The sequence below is a fragment of the Prenolepis imparis genome, unplaced genomic scaffold (assembly GCF_030444845.1).
Source record: "Prenolepis imparis isolate NDT839.2.m4 unplaced genomic scaffold, iyPreImpa1.0 SCAF_16, whole genome shotgun sequence".
NCBI classification, from domain to species: Eukaryota; Metazoa; Arthropoda; class Insecta; order Hymenoptera; family Formicidae; genus Prenolepis; species Prenolepis imparis.
This window is the reverse complement of record NW_028141174.1, coordinates 414,683-436,723: the sequence shown is the minus strand read 5'-3', so window position 1 is coordinate 436,723 and position 22,041 is coordinate 414,683. Positions and strand designations below refer to the sequence as shown.

Genomic DNA, 22,041 nt, shown 5'->3' with positions numbered 1-22,041 from the left:
CAATTCACTCAATCCACATGGCTTCGCGGTTACATTGAACTTAACACACAATTTAGAACTCAAGCGAAAAATAATTTTGAAAAAAATTTATATAAATTGATGAATAATGTGGTATTTGGCAAAACAATGGCAAATGTGTCGATGTAAAATTATTGACAAAGTGGAACGGACGATACGGAGCAGAGGCAATGATAGCGAAACCAAATTTTCATAGTAGAAGCGTCTTTTCGGAAAATTTAATTGCTGTAGAATTACGTAAACTTGAGGTGAAATTTTATAAACCAATCTATGTCGGCATGTACTCGTATGAATTTCATCACGAATACATGCCACCGCTCTATCGTGACAGATGCCGGGTAATGTACACCGACACAGATAGTTTAATATACCATATTAAATGCGCAGATGTGTATGAAAATATGAAACGCGATATTGCTAGATTCGATACGAGCGATTATCCAATTGACAACGCGTACGGTATACCGCTTGTGAATAAAAAAATACCGGGTCTAATGAAGGATGAAAATAATGGCGCGATAATGACCGAATTCGTCGGGCTTAGAGCAAAAATGTACGCTTTGCGAGTGAATGGTAAAAATGATACAAAAAAAGTAAAAGTTAAAAGTAACGTTGTCGCGAGAACGATAACATTTGACGATTATACGCGGTGCCTGAATGACGAGATTGAAATGACACGTCAGCAGTCATGTATTAGATCGAAATTGCATGAAGTATATACCGTCCGCGAGATGAAAATTGCTCTGAGTCCGTACGACGACAAGCGGTATATCATACCTGATTCGACCGACACATTACCATGGGGACATTACCAGATACCCTTATAAAATATAATGTAATATAATATATGTGTGATATAATGTTGTGTAACATATGTGTATGTAATTCATATATTGGAACGGAAAGGATGTATTAATAAAGATTTTGTATTTCACATATTTTATGTATATTGTAATATTTCAAATACTTTTATATGTTGTACACATTATATATTTTATAATTTTTGAGTAATTAATAAATACAGTTTGTATGAATTAAATTGTATTATCCTTATGTATCCAAGAGTTGTGCGAATTGTCAAATCCCAGCCATTTTACGTAAACCTCGTCACCCCTTCTGCACAGTACTTTCTCCACGAGATATACGTCCGGATAATTCGCGCTATGCAACTCGTGCTCGTAAAACGCTCCAGCGACAGATGTTTTGCGATAGTCCTCGAGTAGATAGGTTACGGGATTAGTACGCTGCACTTTAACAATTTTAAACACTTCGGTTGTCCAATTTGGTGTGTAACCCTTCTCAAAAAGTTTCTTGTACTTGCTAACGCATACCGGGTCACCTACTTTGAACTTTGCCGGAGCGGCAATCTTTATGTTATTATATACTGTTTTTAAAAGTTTATCAGCGATCGCGGGGGTGACGTCGGCTGGTCGCATGCCGATCGTTCGATGCTTGCGCGCGTTGTAATCCGATACGAGTTCCGACAACGCGTCGATCCATTTGTAAGTTCCGTTCAGCGTAAACATCTTCCACATGTCGTTGTTCTTCAGCATGCGATTGAATCGCTCGACGACCGATGCCTTCAATACCGAATATGTAGAATAGTGATTGATGTTATGTTTCCGTATAAGCCGTTGCACGTCGGCGTTCTTTCCCCATATCGGTTTGCATGTTTCTCAGGCATCTCTTGCTATCTCGAATTATCTCGGCGATAGCGTCAGCCGTCTCGCTTCCACCTTTACTCTTGAGTGGAATGGCCCACGCAAGCTTGCTCAACACGTCAATCGATGACGGTGAGTATGTAGTGGTAACCTCTGTTAAAACGAGAGTGCGGACGCATCTCGACGATGTCAGCTTGCCACAGGTCATCGTATCCCCGCAATATGACGTGTCTTCGGGGAAATTTTTTCCTTGCCGGTGCGTGCAGTTCGTTCACCAACTGCCGTTTCTCCAAACTATGTTGTTTCTTCGCTTCGTCGGTTTTTCTCGATCGCCGTTTGTCGCTCGTTTTATGATTCATTTTCGTTTGTCGTTCTTCAATAGCCGTTCTTGAGCCGTTCCTGACCCGTTCGTAGCCGTTCCTGACCCGTTCGCAGCCGTTCCTGACCCGTTCTTGAGCCGTTCGTAGCCGTTCCTGACACGTTCCTAACCCGTTCCTGAGCCATTCCTGACCCGTTCTTGAGCCGTTCTTGCATTGTTTACTTCCGTTCTTGACCCATTCGAAAATCATTCTTGATTCGTTCGCTGCCTTGTTCACAGTCGTTTCTAACCCGTTCGTAGCCTTTCCTGACCCGTTCGCAGCCGTTACTAACCCGTTCGCAACCCTGCTTGAGTTGTTTGTAGCCTTGCATGTAGCCGTTAATGACTTGTTCATACCCTCGTTCGCAGCCCTGCTTGAGTTGTTGGTAGCCTCGTTCGCTGTTGCTAGGCCGTTCATAGCCTCGTTCGAAGCCCTGCTTGAGTTGTTGGTAGCCTCGTTCACAGCTGTTGCTAGGCCGTTCACTACCACTGCCACTCATTGTAGTTAGATAATAGTTCGATAATCCTTTGTAGCTGTTCGATAATTGTTCGTAGCCGTTCGATAACCCTTCGTAGATGTTCGATAACCGTTCGATAGCCGCTCCTAACCCGTTCACTGCTGCTCATTCAGGTTGATAGTCGTTTCTGAGTTAGCGTTAGCCGCGCGTTGAAGTTCGTTTATCACAATCTGTATTGCCCGCACGTCCTTTTCAAACGAAGTCAGCTTCTCATCTGGTTCTTTCTGTTGATTCATCAATCTTTTAACGCAGGATTCCATATACAGTGTGTTGACGGCATCGGTGTCAGCCTCAGGTTGCGCTACACGACGAATCTTCCGCGATCTTGCGTCATAGTCCGTAACGACGCGACACAGAGCGTTTTCGTGCACATAACTTTTCACCAATCTATCCCAAGAACTGCTTGTGCCGGTTGCATCATTTCTTGGTTCGAATAATCTAAATTTGTTGATAGGCATTTTTTTTCCCCGATACGAGTAACGCCGATCGACTGATTAGATTTGTCGAGACACTGTTTTATTTATAATAATGCCCGCTTCGCGATGTTCCTCGATGATCGACAGGATCTCGTTGTCGTGAGCGTTGTGGCCAGCTCGGCGCGAAGCATCGAGCAATCGTACCCGATCCACTAGCTCGTTGGGGTCATCCCAGTGTATGTAATCGATCTTATTGTCGGTTAGCGCCATCGCGTGAGGCATGAATACTCCCTTTCCAGATTTTTTCTTTTCAATCGATATCAATGGTGCGATTATATGTTTGTACTTGTATCCCCTGTTGCTTCGTAATTGGCCTTGTGTGTCATAATTGCGTTTATGCGCGTTCGTCGCCAATAATATGCTCTTGTATTTACGAGTATGCATCATCCTCCGTGTAAATGTCATCATCGGGAATTCTCTTGAAAATCAATTCGTATAATCCTGGTGTACCAATGTACCTCACTTTGTCTATAATTATAGAGTCATATTTGTCAATGTCGAATCGTTTGTTACCGAGACGCATTTCATCCTTGTCGAAATAGACACCGTACACATGATCGATTTTCCTTTTCTTGTCGCCACCGAGGAGAGTGCTCATGTACTCTTGTCCCAGTGGTCCCAAGTGCTTTCGCAACATTTCTTGACCTTCCAACGTTTGTAATGTGTTTCAAACAAACGATGTTTCGAGCGTGCTGCCCGAGGTTTCGAAAATATTTTCGTTTGCGAGTGTTTCGGGTATCATAGGTTATACGATTCTCGTTGTCGCGAACGGTATATAGGTTATCATCGATTCATCCAGTAAAGCATCCGATGTACGCGGTGTCGATGAGCAATTCGGGTTTGACCGTTTCCTCTTTTTCGGTGTCGCCTAAATCATCCTTCTCCTCTTTCTCCTCCTCCTCCTCCTCCTTGTACCGCTTGATGGGTAAGATTTTAATCTTTGCGGTACTTCCCGGCTCGTTTTTCACCGCGATCGAGTTGTCGACAATCTTTTGTAGCGGCTCAATAATAGGTCTAAAATGGGTCTTGACCGCGATATCGTCATCGATCTTACCGGTCTTCAAAGCGCGATGTTTCCTGCGAATTGATTCACTCGTTTTCGCAATCTCCTTCGCTATCTTTTCACGCTCGCGAATATTATCGCTCTCAGCCATGTCGACAGAGTGTCGAACGCTCGTGGTTCACCCCTCTCGACAGAACATCGGCAACGACTAATTGTTTTGCGGTATCGCGAACACGTTAAATCCGTTTCTGTATCGACCGTTTGTAAGCGAATTATCCTTGTCTATTACTAGGAATCCATACTTTTGCTGCCAACAAGTACGACATAATTCACTGAACTCCTCGTATAACATGTCGGTATTCACGTGATCGTTGTACACATGTTTCAATTTGGTACCATCCTGTTTAAACAAGATTAGCAGGTTTGCGTTGTCGCGTATAAGATGTTTCGGTATTCTTGCGTATGTTTGACAGAGATAGAAGCAGTCGACGTTCGAGTGGCGTCCTATTGAAAAGTACTCTCTTATCGTATTTTGTTTGTCGTACGCCACGTCATCGAAAACGAAAATCGAGTTTGCTTCGCTCGGTGGAATGACGTCACTGTTATTGGAGAATGTAAAATAGCCAATTTCATTGATCGACGTCAACAAATTCTTCAGATACCGATATTTTGGCTGTTGCAGCGACTTTGAGTACACGTACACATTTTCAAAGCGGACGCCGTGCGGGCTTTCTATCAAACTAATCAACATGTTAGTTTTACCGCAATTTGAGGGGCCGCAAACGATCGCACGTATAGTAGTCGGCAGTATCGTACCGTGTCTACGCATCTCCGCGTTGTCCCCCATCGATCGTAATCTGGCGTTGTAATTCATCACGCATATCGGGAAAGGTTGTCGCACGAAATTCATTTTCACTCTCCTGACTGGATCGAACGTCTGCCTATTTATAGATGCGCGGAACCGCGAATTGCTCAGTAACGAAAAAATGTTTGTCTTGCTATCAAGGCTTTACGATATTTGTAATTTGAGCGCCGAACAGCTACAATTTGTGTCGAAAGCAGTTTTATTGCGAATGTGCGGCAATTACGTCCACTGCGTGTGGGACAAGCTTTCGGAACATATAAAGGCGGATTTGGAGATTCAAACCTATCGCCGCTGTTTCGAACATTACAATCGACCGTGGCAGCGAACGCACATTAACGGTCCAGCGCCGATAAAAGATTGCAGCGAATGTCAACGAAAATAGGTAGAGGCCTATTAAATCAGGCGATAAACGCACTTCCGATCGAATCCCATATCTCCGGCTATCAGTTTTGCTGTCCGGGCACGCGACTACAAAAGCGATTAGCTAGAGGCGATCGAGGTATCAACCCATTGGACGCGGCGTGCCGTGAACACGATATAGCGTACTCTCGAAGCAACGATCTCATCGAGAGACACGCGGCAGATAGGATACTCGCCAAGAAAGCGCAAACTCGCATCGTTGCGAGAGATTCGACTCTCGGTGAGAGAGCCACCGCCACAGCTGTCTGGGCAGCGATGAAAGCCAAGACGAAGTTCGGTATGGGCCTGAAGACGACCAAGATGAAGACGAAGAAAAAGATGGCGAAGAAACGAATACTTCCGGTAGCGAAACGTGGGGGTGTATTGCCGATTCTACCAATGTTGGGCGCGCTCGGATCTCTGGTCGGTGGAGCGGCTGGTGTAGCAAAGATGGTGAACGACGGAAAAGCTGCACAACGTCAGTTGCAAGAGATGCTACGTCACAATCGCGCCATGGAAGGTCACGGATTGTATCTCGCTCCATACAAACACGGACGAGGAGATTCAACGAGAAAAAGAAAAAAAAAAAACGTCAAAGAGACGCTAAAAATGTCGCAGGATGTAACTACCAACATACAATTGCTACAACTGGCAAAACGTATGCACATTCCATATTTTAGAGGTGTTTTCATGCGTGATTCATTACCGATCGGTGGTATATATCGAAACGAGAGCGGTATCGTAAATTTGGATAACGCTAAAGGATAGGGTACTCATTGGGTAGCGTATGCAAAGAGGGAGAATCGCGCTATATATTTTGACAGTTTCGGCAATCTTCGACCGCCGAATGAATTGGTGCGATATTTAAATGTGACAAAGATACAATACAATTACACACCTGTTCAAACTTACAATGAAAGCATCTGTGGACAATTGTGCTTACAGTTTCTCCGAGATGTCGCACGCGAATTTAAAGACTGACATTGCGCTATTTAACTCAGTATTCGTTTAACAGTTTTGTCAACATGTCTATGACATTCACACTGACCGGGAAGAGTAGTGTTCTCGCGGTAAACTACTTTCCCGCCGTAGATTTGAGCGCCGATGAATACAAGCTAGGTCTAGCGGATTTTGAGACTTATCACACGATATCGAACGTGAATTCCTCGAATAATAAATTTTACTTTGGCAAAGATGACGCGGAAATTACGATTCCCGAGGGATCGTACGAGCTGCAAGCGATACATGAGTTTTTGAAACATGCAATTTTACGAAAACGTCCGCGACACGCTGTTCGTGACGATGATAAAAAACACATTGACAATGGTGACTTTGAAGATGAAGAATATCCGATAGTACTCCGCGCTAATTACAATACGATGAGGAGCGAGATCAAATGCGCCTACAGAATGAATTTTAGCAAGCCTAACAACATTGGATCGCTGCTGGGATTCTCGAACCGTATACTGCAGCCGCGAAAATGGTACCAGTCAGACATTCCGATTAATATTATCAACGTGAACATTATCCGCGTAGAATGTAATGTGACCGCGGGCGCGTACAGCAACTCGTTCATATGATACATGAATTTTCACCGAGGGTATCACCAGGATATAAGATATCGGAAACACCGGCGCACATCATTTACCTGCCGATCATCGTGCGAAGCATTACGGATTTAACGTTACGCGTTGTCGACCAGGACAGACGATTGCTCGATTTTCGAGGAGAAGAGATCACCATTAGATTGCACGTACGACGGCGACAGCGATAACGTACGTGTGCAGCGTATCAGATGCTCGTGTTGAACGGATCGAAAGACACGAGAGATAACACAATCTTTACGGAGCCAGCGACAACAACAACGTCGACATTCGCTAATATCCAATCATCCGGTTGCATTAAGAAAAAGAAACTGAACGCATCAAACGTTGCGTTTTTACAATCTTTGGGATTCGCGGTGCGAAACATCTGAACAATGACCGACATCCTCAACATCAGAGACGAGCCAATCTTCGACGATCGCATCGTCAAGATCGAGACTCATACGTACAATCCGTTCGCTAACATAACATTCGGACACAGTGATGAGATAAGAATACCCATACAACAACAAGATCTGTATACGTTGCCGTATGAAAGTTTCCTATACGTCGAGGGAGAACTAAAGATAAATAAACCAGTCGAAGGATCTGCTGTGATACTGGGAAATAATTGTGTTGCATTCATGTTTGATGAGATTCGATACGAACTCGATGGCGTGGAGATTGATCGCAACAGAAACGTGGGAATAACAAGTATGCTCAAAATCTATGTAACGATATCATCCGATAGAAGCGTGATTATGAGAAGCGCCGGCTGGACTGATCCGACTACTGCGAATGGAAACTTCAATTTTTGCGTACCGCTCTACGTGTTATTGGGATTTTGCAAGGATTACAGACGAGTGGTGATTAATGCTCGTCATGAGTTAATCTTAATACGATCGCGCAACGACAACAATTGTCTGGTTGGAGATTCGACGTTGGAACCTGTGATCAACATATTCAAGATACAATGGCGAATGCCACATGTGTTGCTGAGCGAGATTAAGAAGCTGTCGATGCTGCGCGCTCTGAAAAGCGGACATTACCTTAGCATGGGTTTTCGCTCGTGGGATCTGTATGAGTATCCGCTATTGCAGCGTACAACCAAGCATTCATGGGCCATTAAGACAGCGACTCAGCTGGAGAAGCCACGATATGTTATCTTCGCTCTGCAGACAGGTCGGAAAAACATCATGTCTGAGGATATGAGTCGATTCGACGATTGCAAAATGACCAATGTGAAACTCTATCTGAACTCGGAATGTTATCCGCACGACGATATGAATCTGGATTTCGATAAAAACAGATGGTCGATTCTGTACGATACGTATGCGCGTTTCTGCAAGAACTATTATGGATACGAGTATCTCGAGCCGAGTCTCACCGTCTCAATGTTTCTACGTAACGGTCCGTTCGTGATCATCGGTTGTTCTCGACAAAACGAATCGGTCAAGAGCGCAACCGTGGATGTGAGATTGGAATTCGAGTGTAAGGAGAATGTGCCGATGAATACCACTGCGTACTGTCTCATCATACACGATCGCGTGATCCAGTACAACCCGTTGACCAACGTTGTGCGCAAAATCACCTAAACGCACCAACAATTTAGAGAGAGGGGGAAGCATAGCAGAATATAAATAAAAGTGTTATGAGATGGTTGTCATTATTCTTTTTAACTGATGCATCGAAGAGAGAGATCTCGTCATGTCCGTACCAACGTTTGTTGATCTACAGGGGTTTATCCTCAATAAACAATTCATTGTAAAGGAAGCGGCAATCCTGAGAAGAGGATTTATTTTGTCACATTATTTTTTCGCATGTCCTGTACCATGGGGTGTGTTCATAAAATCTGAGAGACACCAAGCCTCATGGTTGACTCAAAATCATGATGGATTACAATGGAAAGATGGAAACGTTCCATATAGCATGGCTCAGCGTTTGATTACAACAGCTATCGTTGGTGGACCACATGAAGAAGAAGAAGAAGAAGAAGAATCCTTTCTCGTATATGTAAAAGGACTTGAAAAGCGAGAATGGTTAGCCGATATATTGGATGACGCGGGAAACGGTTTCATTATCGAGACCTTGGATGCTGATTACGACGATATCGAGTCTCTAAATAATCTAGATGTTAAAAACACTATGCAATGTGGAAACATGTTAAGAATTGCGCATTACAAAATGTATTCAAAATATTTAACTGGTGGTCGCAACGCCAGAAAGAATTGCAAGATTTGGAAAAATAAAATATTTAAACATTAATGTGTTTTATCTCTTATTCCCCTTCCCCAATCCTTTCCTCACGAATCGTTTCTAAAAATTCTTTTTATCCGAGCACCGTCCTCCCGTCTCCTAAATTTCATAGCGCCAATAGTATTCTAGAATCTCCCACCACATTTACCCCACTACTTTTAAAAATAAGCATCACGTATATTCTTAATTTTATACGATCAGTGTCGCGTTAACCGTTCATACTGATGGTTTCACTTTTAAAATCTGGAAATATGTACTACGCTGAAAGAAGCAGCGGTTCCGGCAGACGTGTGAATAATTACATACCGAATTGTAATGAAACTCCATCGTTTGAGAACAAATGCGACAAGTAAGTTTAACTTTTTCTATTTTTCTATTTTTATGTCTTTATATTTTTACAAATTGTATTATTTTTCAAACTAATTTCATTTTTACAGCATTTCGTTGGAGCCTCGTGCAGTTCGTATACTAGGTAAATGATATGCATTGACAGCTACGGAATTTAAATTCCTCGAAATTGGTATCAAAGTGGATCCACCGAGTTACGTGGAAATCGCCATAGGAGATCATCGAGGAAAGGAACTGATACTATCTCTCGAAGCGTGGAAGGGACTCTACGAGCAACGTCACAATATTCAGAATCTGCTCAGAAACGATTCTAAAGATGCCTACAGTTTTATAAGCGTTGGACCGTTAACAGTGCGAGTTCGTACGATTAACGATGCCAAGTTAATAAGTCTTGAATCTTCAAATGTATGTATGATGATGATCGAATCGACGTTACACCGTATGTTCGATCTCGATCCATGCATTGATGTAACTTTTGACCGATTGGTTAAAATTACCAATACAGTCGATATCAAATTTACGCAATTTTCAAATATCGCGTCCAATGTAACGAATCCTAAAGAAGTATCAAATGTAATACGCGCTAGCGACGCCTTCAACAAGCATCAGCTCATCGATTGCGAGCTGGCAGCTTTAGTTTTTAGTCCATAATATGTAAGAAAAAAAATATTTAAAAGAAGAATAAAGAGTTTTTAAGTCTAAATTATGATGTAATTTCTTTGCATGCATTTCCATTCTCCATCTTTCTCCCACCCGTAAGCAGTCCCAGCTCTCATACGTAGCTCGTTGCATGGTCCTTGCGGGGGATGACGTCATGCGGGGAAGGGGGAACGCCAGGCTAGGACCGGAGGCTAGGGACCGAGAGGCTAGGGACCGAGAGGTTAGGGACCATGAGAGAGGTAGCGCGAGAGAGATAGCGCGAGAGAGATGACGCGAGGCGCAGCGAGGAGAGAGAGAGAGAGATGACGCGAGGAGAGAGAGAGAGAGATGACGCGTGGCGCAGCGAGGAGAGATGACGCGAGGCGCAGCGAGAAGAGAGAGAGAGAAATGACGCGAAGTGCAGCGAGGAGAGAGAGGCGAACGCGAGAGACAGAGATAGCGAGAGGCGCACGCGAGAGATGATGCAGCGAAGGGAGCGCGAGGTGTTCGCAAGAGAGAGAATTTTTTTTTTTAATTTTTTTTTTCAATATTAATAATAATAATTCTTTTATAATAATATTCTTAATATAAATGGGAGGAAAGAGAGGAATTATTCTAAAGTAAAATGTGTTTTTATATTTAAAATAATTTTTTTTTATTCATAAAATAGGTATGTGTAATATTTATAATTTTGTGTGTGTGTGTGTATGTGTGTGTGAATTTAAAATTTAAAATATCAAATATGAAAAGAAAAATACATATATTCAAAAATAAAAAAGTATATAAAATTTAAAATATGAAATTTAAGTGGCTGGATAATGGTGGGGCGGCCGAATGCGGATGATGTGGCGGTGACTGCGGTAGTGACCAGGCAGGACTCCTGCATAACAGAAAATTTTTATTATTAATTATTTAAAATATTTTTTTAAATAAAAATAGCGGTACTTACTATACCCATAGTGCCTCCCTGACAGGTTCAGGAGGGTACGGTTCCTCACCGAACAATTTGCGGAGGCAGCACACATCGTCCCATTCATTGTAATCTTCCTCCATGTCACCCCACAGCTGGTCATTGTAATAGCGGTTGTATTCCCGCCTATCCGCACCCATCTAATATGCACCTCACGCTCCGAATTATACCACAAGTCGTGATACCTGGGTCGATCATCGCGAAATATCATATCGACCCACCTGGGCCGATCATCATGACGCTCAATGTTTTCAAAATTCATTTTTCCACTTTAACTTCACTGTACTTAACTGCACAAACGTTGAAGACTTTATGATAAACGTCGCGGAGACAGACTCTCTCCATAAGTTTCAACCCCCATTCCTCTCAAAATTACCAATTCTTCCTTAAAAATATTAAGGAAGATGTTTCGCTCTCGTTTACGAGCGATTTTCTGCGAGGGTACAAAACTGCCGAACGTTGGCGCCGATACGTTGCATTCTTCCTTAAAAAATATTAAGGAAGATGTTTCGCTCTCGTTTATGGGAGATTTTCCACGAGGGTACAAAGCTGCTGAACGTCAACGCAAATAAATAGAGGCCTATTAAATCACGTTTCAACATGTTCGTCGCAGCGTCGGCCCTAAAATCATCATTCCTTTCCTAATGATAAAATGTCCATAAAATGAAAAACATAGTTTTATGGATTCTAGAATGCTCCGTTGACAAGTTCGAGCAGCCGGACATCGGCGCTTCCGTAATAAAATTATACTAACGAGGGTACAAAATTGTCAATCATTGGCGCTTGTTTTATACCTCTTTGGGAAAATGTCTAAGAACCCTCATAAAAAAGTCGTAAAGATACCATCTACAAATATTGCACTCAGAAAACTCCCCCTCCTTTGTCGAAACATCCCCTCCACCCGCGTGACGTCAGCCCCCGCACCATCGAGATATCCCCGCCCCGCGTGACGTCATACCCCTCGCCATGGAGAACCCCCCGCGCCCCGCACCCCCCTCAGAGGACCTGGGTTAGAACCGGCATAGTTTTCCTACTTGTACTCACGCACACTGTGCGACTCACTGACGTGCGCCAGGATAAAACTCGGCGCTGTTTGGCCGTTACTTTACTGAATTATTATTCCATTATTAAGTGTTCTAAAAAATAAATTGTTCAGGACTTTTCGACTTATTTTTTAGTAAGGAAAAACGGTATGTACTTAGTGGGCGGTCTGTAAGTGACACCCTGTATATAATAATTAACTTTTATAACAATAATATAAATTAATAAAACAATATACACATCCACAATAAAATACATCAAACATACGTTAAACTTCTCAAAAGAAGTTATATGACAATACTAACTTTGTATCAATATTGTGCTAACGGTATATTATTTGGTGGTTACGTATTTTCGTTCATTACCGTCTATCATCCTCCTATACTTATAGTAATTGAGATTATGTCTAGTAAAGTAAGAAGATAATTGTGCAATTATAGTAGAGCTCGGCATCGATACATCATTCGCTGGTTGAATAATTTGTGGACTTAAACACATGGTTCTCTCTGCCAGAAGCAAAACTGCAAAGCAGGAAATGTATGCATCAGAGGGGTTACGTGCGCTGCATTATCTAAAAAGTTTCATGTTTACAGTTAGTATATCTGGATAGTAAATTAAATATCTATAATACGTAATTCTTTGCGCGAAATGCACGAGATATCTTCTGTTAAACAAAGTTAGTTCGAATCATATGTCATCGCATGTAACGATATAATAATATAAGAGAATAGGCTTAACACAATTGTTATGGCAAATACATTGACAATCGAGAAACTAATCGCGTTTTTGAAAGCGGATTTGTTATTTGCCTGTTGCTGGCCATTACCATCCACTGCTACAAAATGGGAAAAGATGCGTTATAAAATATTTCGCTGTTTTTCTACCCTGCATGGATTGATTATGGTGATTGCAATAATATACACAATTTATACCAATCGGTCAGATTTATTTTTGATAATGAAACTATGCTGCGAGTTGTGCACTACTACGGAAGTTCCACTACAAATAATTTGCTTCTCAAGTCAGTATGATCGTCTCCAAGTAAGAAGTTAATTTTACTTTAAATAACAAACACAGTTTTATAATAATAAAAATAAAATTATATATGTATATATATATTTATTTATTTATTGTTATCTTTTACAAAATTAAAATAATAATTTATCTTTATTTAAATCAATATTCTTCAAGCTTTGAATTAAACTACATATTTGTAATTTATCTATAATGTAATAAATTAATATGATTTAATATATATAATGTTTTACTTTTTTGAATAAATTATATTTTAAAATTATTAATTCTGATTCATATATACACGCACATATACCTACATTTTTGTAAAAAAAATGTTAATATAAAATTAATTATAACATGTATATAACAATTTATAACTGTTTTATACCGCCATTAATGTTATATAGCTGTAATATATATGAGTAGGAAATTACTACTAACGTGTATATAACCTTGTACATTCGTGTTATATTGCATGTTACATTTCGTTTTATTATGACAATATAACAGTTATATATTTGTGTTTGCTGGGACTGATTAAACGATTGTCGTCCACAATGATTAGTCCTAAATTGTTTCTTGTGTAAGTAATATAGTCAACAGTATTTTCAACATAATTCCTGAAATAAGCGTTTCCGCACTCATGTTTATATAACATTTTTTCATTCTTTAGGTGTAAGGAATGTCTCCCTAAAGTTTGGCCACACCTTTTTAGAACACCCTGTATACCCGACCGATCTCCTCCACGCGCACACTTGCGCGTGATAGGATGAACCCCCGGTAGGGATGCCAGTAGCGACGTTTATGTGCGCCATAGGCGCAGTGCCTTTCAGTTCGCGTTGTTCGGCCACAGTATATACAGTAGCGCAACTCTCAATTTCTTGATATAAAATGGAGTACGCATGCGCAAAATCAGCGAATATAGTCAGTACCGCTATCTAAACTTTTCTTTCACTCTTTCTTTTGGTTTTCTCTCTCTGATTCATACTGACAATGAGATGAATTGAGTAGCTGAGTTATGGTTAGGTGAGAGATTTGAAAGAGAAAAAATAAGTTTGCATAATTTGCAATATACATAAGTACATATATAATTTATTGTACATTATAGTACATTATAATTACTTAAAAGAAAATGAAACATAAATTATAATTACGCACTTTATAATTTTTCTATAAAATATTTATTATAAAAAATATATATGTATATATATAATATAGAAGTATTTATTAATAAATATGGAGGGAGGTATTAGAGGAAAGGGAAAGAAAGGGGGAACAAAGAAGGGGCAAATAAGGAGGAAGAAGGAGGACGTTAGGGAATATGGAGGAGGAGTGGGGGAAGGGGAAGAAGGAGAGAAGGAGAAGAAAAAGCAAGGGGAAGAGAGGGAAGAGAGGGAAAGGGAGAGAAGAAGGGAAAAAGGAGTATATAAGATAGGGTTCTGGAATGTAGCAGGTTTGGGAAACAAAGATAGAGATTTTTGGAAAGGATTAGAGGAATGGGACGTGATAGTTTTATGTGAGACGTGGATAGATAGTAAAGGATGGGAGAGAGTTAGTATGAGACTGCCGAAAGGATATACGTGGACGAAGCAATGGGCGGGAAGAAAGAACAGGAAAGGAAGGGCAATGGGGGGGATGATAATAGGAATTAGAATAGGAATAAGAATGGAAAGAGAGAGGGAAAGGAAAGATAGGGAAGGTTTGATGAGTATAAAAGTATGGTTGGGTGATGAGGAATGGAGAGTGGTAGGGATATACATTAATAATGACATGGAGAAGAAGTTGGAAGAGTTAAAGGAATGGACGGAGGAGAAAGGAGAAAAAGGGAGAACAATAATAGGAGGAGACTTTAATGCCAGGATAGGGAGAGAGGGAGGAATAGTAGAAGAAGAAAGTATAGAAGAGGAAAGGAATTCAAAAGATGGGAAAATTAATAGAGAGGGAAAGAAGTTATGTATGGATGACCAGTTGTAGTATGGATAGAAGGAGAAAGGAGAAGTTTAAGAGGGAACAAAGGCAGGTGGAGATTAAATAGAGGAGATTGGACAGAAGAAGGAAGGAACGAGTTTAGAGAAGCCTTTGAGAGGGAAACAAAAAATGGAGGAGGGATTGAAGAAGAATGGAATGGATTAAAGAGAGAAATTAAGAAAGCATTAGAGAGGATAGAAGGGAAGGAGAGAGGCAAAAAGGAGAGAGGATGGTGGGACGAAGAATGTAGAGAAAAGAAGGAAAAAGTTGATGAGTACTTTAGGGGATTATTAGGAGGGGTGGGGTGGAAAACGGTATGGGGAGGAGGAAAAGGAGAAGGAGAAGATGAGGAAGAAGAGTTAGGGAAAGAGGAATTCGAAAAGGCAATAAATAAGATGAAGGATGGGAAGGCGATGGGAGGGGATGGGATAGCGAACGAAGTATGGAAGTATGGAGGAGAGAAGATAGAGGAGGGATTATGGGAGATATGTAGGAAGGTATGGAGAGGGGAAGGGTGGCCGGAGGATTGGAAAATGGGGGATATAGTGCCGATTATTAAGAAGGGGGAGGGAGAGAAGGTGGGAGATTATAGGGGGGGTGACGTTGACACAGACGGCTTACAGAGTATATGCAACAATTTTGGCGGAAAGATTAAGAGAAGATATAGAAAAGAAGGGACTGCTACCACCGAGTCAGACAGGTTTCAGGAGAGGGATGGGGACTATAGATAATATTTACACATTGAATTATTTGATCAATAGGCAGGTAAACAGGAAGGGAGGGAAAATGATGATTCTATTTGTGGATATGAAGGCGGCCTTCGACTCGGTAGATAGGGGAAAACTGATAGAGGCGATGAGGAAGAGAGGGGTTAGTGAGAAGATGCAAAGAAATCTTAAGGGAAACAAGTAGCAGAGTAAGGGTGGGGGAAAAGGAAGGAGAAAAATTCTGGACAGTTAAAGGGGTTAGGCAAGGGAGAAAGTAGGTGGCAGAGGCTAGCGAAGTTTAGGCTAGGAGATGGGATAAGAGAGGGAGAATATTGGAAAGAAGAAGAAGGAAAGAAATGTAGGGTGTGTGAGTGGGTAACGGAGACGTGGGAACATCTATGGGAGGAATGTGTGGTGTGGGAGGTAGGAAGTACATGGCAGGAAAAAGTTGAGAAAATTTTGGGGGAGGAAGGGGAAGGAGAGGAATGGTTGAGGGAAGTGGAGAGGCTAATAAATAGGGAGAATGTGAAGGAGAGAATGTGAGATAGGAGAAAGTTTGTGAACGGAGACGGGAGTCCAGGAAGGGAAGGGGGGAAATAGCGTGCGTATGCGTATAAGCAATAGCGAGCGAGCGAGCGAGCGATATCTCTCTCTCTCTTAAAGAGTATAATTGTATTGTATTGTTTTAATTTGTTTTAATGTATTAATGTATGTATGTAAGCATAGACGCTAGGATGCGGAAGAGGAGGTCTAAATGTAAAATTTTTTTTTGTAACTCTGAGGAGAAACAATAAATACCTATCTATCTATCTATCTATTAATAAATATATTTAATAAATATCTTGGTTTCTTTTTATTCATTTACTTTAATATATGGATTGTAATTAAACGTATATATTATCAAGTTAAATTTATTAAATACGAGGCGTATTTTTAAAGTAAGGTCTGTTTTGAAATTAAAAAAAAGATCTTAACATTAAAAATAATTTATTATAGCCAAAAAACTTCTACAAGCTTACTTTATTTTTCCATATAATCATCATTGCATCGAAGCTGTTGAAACGATATCAAAAATGAATGGAAGTCAATGATGATTATGGAAAATTAAAGTAAGCTTGTAGACGTTTTTTGGCTATAATAAATTATTTCCATATGTTAAAATCTTTTTTTTTATTTCAAAACGGACTTTACTTTAAAAACGCGCCTCGTATTTCTTTTAATTTTAAGCTTTTAAATACATATATATGTGTGCACATTAATATGTAAATATATGAATATTTGATGTGATTCTTTTGCTATTTGTTATGTTAAGTATAAATTATTATTCATTTTGTAACTTTTACATGTCGGGATAGCTCGGTCGGAGGAAGCGGGTTCGTAAAAGGGGCGGTGAGACACAATGCGTTTTTTTAGATTAAAAAAAACTAAATAAATTTATTGTTGGTCAAATTAAGTATGTACAAGTGTGCGTGCGTGCGTGTGTGTGTGTGTGTGTGTGTATGTGTGGGTATTACAGGTGTTTCGTTAATATATGCTTGACGCTTCGCTTGTATGTTGGGCGTGTATGTGTGATTTACAAGTGTATGTCGGCAAAACGGTGTATGGTTAACGCTGTGTGCATGTGTTTGACAGTGCGTATGCGCGCGCGCGCGCGCGCGCGCGCGCGCGCGCGTGTGTGTGTGTGTGTGTGTGTGTGTGTGTGTGTGTGTGTGTGTGATTAACAACTGAGTTTATGCGATTAACAATGCGGTGGGCAATTGATAATAGTTGGTTGTATATCCGCTAATTTGTATGCTGTCGCTAAATCGCTCGAAACGCTTTTGATGATATTTCGGTTCCGCGTGAGAACAGCTGAGACTCGTCGCGTGTTTATATTATTTGGCGTCGGCACGTGCCGCGGGTTATTGCCCTTGCGCCAGTGTTTGTTGACGTTTCTTGTGCGTCGCGCTGGCCTTGCGCTTTAAATTCTAAGGGTCGCTGTTTCGGTAGGTCTTTTGGTATATATCGCGGCAGCTATTGCATCGGGATTTCGCGGTGCAAGAAAGATGCCGATTACGGGAACCGTAAAAAGCGGGCACGCTCCACTTCCGGATATTTGGCCGGCACTATCTGTAGAGATGGAATGTCGCGAGGTGCCGAAAACTCTCGGCGGAGGCTGGGTACGCCTGACCTCCTTTGTCTCTCGGCTAGGATTGACGGGATTCGCGATGCGGAGCGTACGGGAACTCCCGATGGAGGCTGGATACTCCCAACCTCTCTCTTCGCTCGTTACTCGCTGTTCGGACGGTCTTGTCAAGGCGTCGTGCTGACTCTTGACGGGATCAGATCCGGAGACGGAGTGTCTTTTGCTTTCCGGGCCTGTTCTTTTATACGGCCCCAGGGCCGTATTCGGCGTGATTCGGCTATACTCGACTGTCGTCGGTCGCTTGCGGAATAACCGTCGCAGAAAGTCGCACGCGGTTCGACGGTTGCGTTATCATCCCGATATATACAGTTATATCGGATAGGTATAAAAAATGAGCGCGCAGCGTCTGCTGCTTTGCCCGGCCGATCTTCGCCGGGCGCAACCTTCCGGCGGGATGCACTGCCGAATAACGCGGGGCGTTGTAACTCTCGTTACAATTTTAATATTAAAATTATATTATATAATATTTTATATTTTTTTTATATATGTATTTATTTGTCTTACATATATTATACATTATATTATTAACAACTTAATCTCTTATATACATAATTTTTATTAAAATTAATTTATTTTACATGTAGCAATGTGCTAAAAAGAGAGTGAAAATAAAGAGAGAATGAGATAAAAGTTCAGATGGCAGTACTGGTTATACGCTGATTTCACGCATGCGCACTCCATTTCATGTTACACAAACATCAAAGGTGCCGACAGAGAATTGCGCTACTGTATATACTGTGGTTCGGCCCGAGAGGCTATTCGTAACGAGCACACCGTTGCTACGTTACAAATGTAGTATTTTTTATCAATTTTTAAGATATAACTTACGGTTTATAACCCGGACACCCTCCTCGAGCGCGCGGATCGGCTCGCCGGCGTCAGGGTTCGAGGAAAGAGGAGACTCAAGCTTGCGAACTCCTCGGTTGCGGACAAACAATTTTTATTTATAGAGATTACAATATTTACAGGTGATTATTTACAGGGTGGCTCGGTAGCCAAGCACAGGCGATATTTACAGGGTGGCTCGGGAGCCAAGCGCAGGTAGTATATACAGGTTGGCTCGGAAGCCAAGCGCAGACAGTGTATACAGGGTGGCTCGGAAGCCAAGCGCTAGGCGGTGTATACGGAGTGGCTCGGGAGCCAAGCGCAAGTAATATACATAAGGTGGCTCGGAAGCCAAGCGCAGGCGGTGTATACGAGGTGGTTCGGAAGCCAAGCGCAGCGGTATAACGGGTGGCTCGGAAGCCACGAGCGCAGGTGGTGGGACTGACAATGAGCCACGTCAGCCCTTCGGGGAAACCAGGTCTCCTGGCGGAGCCGAAGAACGCCTCGGTCCGGCCGGTCTTAGGAAAACTCCCGGTGGAGCTAAGCCTTAGCTCCGTCAAGAAGCCGAAGACTCGGCTGAGCTAAGAAACGCCTTAGCCCGGTCAGGTATCAAGAAGCCGAAGACTCGGTTGAGCTAAGAAACACCTTAGCCTTGACAGGTATCAGGAAGCCGAAGACTCGGGTGAGCTAAGAAACATCTTAGGCCGGACAGGTGTCAGGATGCCGAAGACTTGGTTGAACTAAGAAACGTTTTAGCCTGTTATCGTATTCTGGAGCGTGTGCTAGATAGGATCGCAGGATAGGATCTAGTGCCGGAGTGCCGGCTGGTGGACGCCGTTATATACCCAGCCGGGCGCCCCACTCACGAGGTCCGGTGGCGTGGGGAACGAGCGAGAGGGGATGAGCGAGCGAGCGAAATAGCATGAGCGAGCAAGTGAGACAGCTAGAGAACGAGCGAGTGAGCACAATGGTTAACGAGTAAGTGAGATAGAGCGAATGCGTGAATGAGCGAGTGAGACAGAACGATAGCTGAGAGAATGGGTTAGAAAGAAAGAGACGGTTAGTTAGGAAACAAAATTATATATATTTAGTAACGTAACGTTTCTATAAATTTTTTTCTGCAAAATTTGAATCCATCGAGAAAATGGGAACTAACACGTATTGTTTTATAGTTATTAAAAAAAAAGCCAAAAAATAACCTTTTACATAATCCACGCACTACATCACATCTGTATAAACTCATTTTTACCTTACATTACTTGTATAGACAAGGTTATTAATTTTAATCTTAACAGGCAAATATCTCGAAAAATACGAAAAAATGTTTTATACAAAAGTTGTAGGATTTGACCTCAAGGTCAAAGTCAGGTCACCATCAGATGTCCCCCTCGAAATCCTACAACTTTTATATGAAACATTTTTTCGTATCTCCCATATTTTTCGATATTTATCTGTTAATATTAAAATTAATTGTGTCTTACTATACGCGTACTCACGCATTAGCACATTCATTGTCAATATTCTGTACATGCAACAACACTCATTCAACAACATTAAATTAATCACATATTTAAATAGATTCTACGTCTTGTGTCTCGTAAATCTTTTCACTGCTCTAATCCCGATCAAGCTATACTGAGCCGTTCACGCGAAAGCGGTACAGATATTTTAATAGGAATTCTTAGTGTTTTTTCTTAGAATTACTCTTAGCATTATTCGAGATCAATGTGGACATAGTGAGAATCTGATCTCTTTGGAGTGACTTGATTATAGTGAGCCTTCTTGCCTCTCACTTTTGGGATGCTTGATAATAAGTTCCCTTGCTTTTCACGATATTTGTCATATTTTTAAAAGTACCATTACAAGTACGTTGTTTCAATGTGACCATCATTCTGTTGAATTTAATTTATCACCGATGTTGTGTGCCGCGTAACGGCACTGGGGTTGCGCCGAATAAAGGATGGGGATCCTCGGGTCGCACAGGATATTGTAGAGAAGAAGAGTGTAGATTTGGAGAAAAATACACTTTCGATTTTTATTTAATTTGGTTTACACTTTATTTCTCGTCCTTTTTTCTAATTAAATATTCGCGTAGTATTCGGTGGTTAGGTAGCGAACGTTTCTTAGTAATTCTTTTTAATGATTTGAACTTTTATTAGCGATTCTCGCCTTGATGTTTTGGATTCTTATTAGCGACTCTCGTCTTGATGTTTAGGAGTTTTATTAGCGACTGTCTTCGCGGGCTGACTCTCGGTCTTATATCTTCTTTTGTTCTTGGATTTTCAACGGAAGAGGCCCTTGGAAACAGGTCTCCGATTGATTAATAATATTCACGCGATTTTGATCTAAGTGGAAGCGAAGCAGGTCGAAGTCGCAGGTCTTCGCTTGCATCTCGCGATTTCCGGTGCTTCGCGCGTGTCTCGCTGCGTTAGCGTTTTCGCGCGACGAGCGTTTGGCGAGAGCGCTCTTTTATAAGTAAAAATATTTTATAATGCTTTATAATGAATTCTTAGTTCTAATACTATTTTAATATTGGTTATAGTTCGGGCTATAACACCGAAATCTCCTTCATCTTCGCAAGTACCATAATCCGCAAACTCCCTTCCTCCTTATTCATAACAATCTTCTCTTCGTATAGAAGAGTTTCATTCTTTAAATTCTCTAGAGATCTCTTAATAGATACTTTTTTTTTATAATTTCCCGTATCACATGGATCTTATTCCTTAGGATGCTTTCTGTGTGCATCGGGCTTATTCCAGTAAACATAAACGATCTAAACCATTCTAACGATCTAAAAACCATTCTTCAAGCTCTCCTAACACTCCATCATCTCTAGTTCCCATCTCTTTGATTCATTACTGATAGCCGTTTTTATCTAGAATTTTTGAGAATTTTATTACTTCTTCTACTTAAAGAACTCTTCTAATATTATATTCCTCAATTTTTCACGATTTTAAATTCGCATACACACAAACCGGTATATACTCAAATTTTATTATATTTTTCAAAGTTATTTTACTAATTTAATAATTTGTTATGTTATACTACCTATATTCTTTAATTTTTTCCCTTTTTCTAAAGACACATGTGTTACATAATAAAAATTATATTCAATTTTAACTATAGAAATTTCGAAGATATTTAATCCCTCATTGTTCGTGATAATCTGAGTGGACACACACTGTATCCAATTAGAATTATATC

At 41.2% G+C, this 22,041-nt stretch overlaps 1 protein-coding gene across 1 annotated transcript in view; it reads left to right on the top strand.

The window, feature by feature from the left end:
• LOC145946448 (dynein axonemal heavy chain 12-like) overlaps positions 1-22,041 on the top strand; it is a 185,724-nt gene that overhangs the window by 148,775 nt on the left and 14,908 nt on the right. The window lies entirely within an intron of this gene.